Source organism: Pongo abelii, chromosome 15 (genome assembly GCF_028885655.2).
Source record: "Pongo abelii isolate AG06213 chromosome 15, NHGRI_mPonAbe1-v2.0_pri, whole genome shotgun sequence".
NCBI classification, from domain to species: domain Eukaryota; kingdom Metazoa; phylum Chordata; class Mammalia; order Primates; family Hominidae; genus Pongo; species Pongo abelii.
Window position 1 is genome coordinate 27,307,297 of NC_072000.2, and position 3,122 is coordinate 27,310,418.

Sequence of the window (3,122 nt, forward strand, 5' to 3'; positions counted from 1 at the left end):
TACATTTAGCGATAGCCACTCACAACCTTTATCAAAAGGAAGAATCTCTAAATTCTTTGCTCTGCTTGTATAAAGAATAAAATAGTCCAGCTATCATGTCATTTCAGATTCAGCCAAACAAATACCAATTGATATTCATTAAAATAAGGCCTCCCTGTTAGATGATTGTTGTTCTTGGTGGCTTCTTTATATTTAAAGCAATCTCCAGCATGCCTCATTGCCTGATGGCCTGGGGTCTCTCAGGCCCTGCTGCAGCCATCTGCTTGCCTGGCCTGGAAATCAGTGTTGCAGGGCCAGGACCTGGCGAGGGTGTCGGGCACTGGGACCTAGTGGAACATGGCAAAAAGTCCAGGTCAAACAAGCACCTGTAAGAGGAATATGTAGAGAAGCCCTTGAAGCTGGTCCTCAAAGCAGGAGGGAATCAAGTCACCCAGCTCTCCAAAGGCTTGGGCTTTTTAAAAAATAAACTCAGGCTTATTTTAATGAATATCAACTGGCACCAAGGCAGGTTCTGGGGGAAGGAAAGGGGAGAAAACAGAGAGGAGTAAAGGAGGATGAAAGAAAGTGAGCTCGAGGCAGTGTGGAGAGGAGGCAGAGGAAGAGCTCCAGCGTCACTTCCCTGTGAGATTAGACCTGCCTGCTGAGAAGCCTCTCACAAGCTCTTCCACCAAGCAAGAAGTAGAACAGACACCTCTTCAAGAAGCTTCGAGTCAACAGATGAGACAATTGCAGAGAAAAGACCTAAGGGCTTTCTTTTCATTTCCTGTGACTGATTTTATTGCTCCTGGCTGCTTCATGATCATTAAACACCCAATGGATTTTAATACCATGAAAGAAAAGATCAAAAACAATGACTACCAGCACATAGAAGAACTAAAGGATAACTTCAAACTAATGTGTACTAATGCCATGCTTTACAACAAACCGGAGGCCATTTATTATAAAGCTGCCAAAATGTTACTGCACTCAGGGATGAACATTCTTAGCCAGCAAAGAATTCAGAGCCTGAATTCTGAAGCAGGGCATAGACTTTATGGCAGACTTGCAAAAAATAAAATAATAATAATAATAAAAAAAACAAGAACAACAACAACAAAAAACTCGAAAGCAGAAAGAGAACAGACACTTTGCAGAGCGGGGTGGACAGAAGCTGCTGGCCAAGAAAGCTGGAGATGCTGAAGCACAAGCCTTCAAAAGTCCCAGCAAAGACAATAGAAAGACAAAGTTATGCTTGAAAATTAGTTTAAAAGTAATAATTTAGAGAGAGAGCAGAACCAGGTTGACTGCATCGTTAAGGAATCTCAGGAAAGCTGACCAGGTGGCTTGTTAATAGTGCAAATTTGAAAGAAGAAAACCAGATGGAACAACCACCTTGGGACTTCCCCATCCTGTGGGTCCCATTGTAAGAGTCAGGCGATTGCCCTGTGAGACTGGGAATGACAACTGGAAGACTTCTGTCAGGAGTGAATACTTTGCAGGGGTTCAAAGAGGATAAATGAAACAAAGTAACTCTACTGTTATATTTGAACTATGAATCCTACAGTTCTTGTGCACTACATTATGACTCCACATTTGCAAATGTCAGCAAGGGTGATTCTGATTTAACCTATTCAAACTATGGGGAAGGCTGATCTTCCAGGTGCTTTCAGCATCCCTAAGGTTTTGGCCACATGCCAAGATTATCCATATGTTAGGTCATATAGTTTACTGAATGTTTTAACAAGAGGAGAACATTCCAGGACCCTATAAGAGCTGGAGATGTCATCGCTTGAAGATGAAGGTCATACTAGGATACTTGTCATGGCAAATGAAATGGAGATTACAGAAATAGAGCCAGCAGTGCGTTTGGACTCCAATACTCAGCACAGGCTCATAGCACTGAAAGCAGTAACAAACTTTGGCACTCCAGTTGAAGTTTTGAACTCTGAAAAAGCTGACATGTTCAAAAGAAACTTGACAAGACCACCAAATTGTTCAAGGAGCTCCAGGAAGCCCAGAATGAGCTTTTGAGCATCAGACTCCCTCCCAATATGATCTGTCTTTTGGGTCCCTCATATGGAGAAATGCATCTTTCTGAACAAGTGACCAATAATCTTAAAAAACATACACAGCATGTAACTCCACGTAATATTGTAAGCATGTATGGAGTTCAAAAAGCAATAGGGTTTCCATTCCTTGCCTTATTGTACAAAACAACTTTGTAGATTTAACGGAAGATTTTGAAGAACCTAAAAAGATTGATATTGCTGAGTGTAGACTTCATGGGATTTGAAGCCAACTGGTATTTGATTATATATTGTGTACATATTTTTTTTCATTCTTAACTTGGAAATGCTTTTCAGAAGATATTAACTATTTGTAAATTATGTTTCTAATTAAACTTTGGAATAATGAATTTTAATGTTCCAGAGTTTTGACTTGTATTGGGTAATAAAGCTGGACCTGGGACTCAAAAAAAGATGTGTTCACCCTCCCTCTCCTCTTTATCCATAATTACAATATTCAGTATGGAAAAGAAATTTTAAAAACAAGAAAATAATTCAAGAGAAGTTGTTAAATTTGGAGATCCAATTTCCAAATAAGAAGAGTTTCTCAAAGTGAAAAAACAGACAAAACGATCAAAACCAATTCTCAGAGAAAACATTATTTTGGAAAAAAAAAAAAACCAATTACAGAGAGTACTACCAAAGTCCCCCACAAAAATCAAGAGCAAAAAGCAACACCATAACACAGTTTCATAAAAATTTAAAGCCGTAAGGGGAAAGATAATTTTGCAAGTTTCCGGGCAAAAAAAAGTAGGTTATTTTCGTGGAGCTAAATTTCAAACTAGCTTTGACTTTTTTCACTGCAGTGAGCAATGCTGGATGACAATGTGATGACATCTTCTACAGAGGGGAAAAAGTGCAACTCAAGAATAATGGACCACATCATGCCATTTGTATAGGGAGGTAAGACAGAGATACTTGCAGACATGACCAATCTTAAACAAATGTGGCAGCAGGGGCTTCTTTTGAAAAAAATTGCTCACAGCTACAATGTATAGTATGCAAGAATAAATTTCTTAGAGAAAGAAATTTGAATGGATAATGGCTAAAAAGTGAAACTGTGAGAATTATTGATAC

The 3,122-nt window shown here is 39.1% G+C and overlaps 1 pseudogene; it reads left to right on the top strand.

Moving 5' to 3' along the window:
• Positions 1-224: 224 nt before the first annotated feature.
• Positions 225-2,272, top strand: LOC112128820 (bromodomain-containing protein 7-like; annotated as a pseudogene).
• Positions 2,273-3,122: the final 850 nt, after the last annotated feature.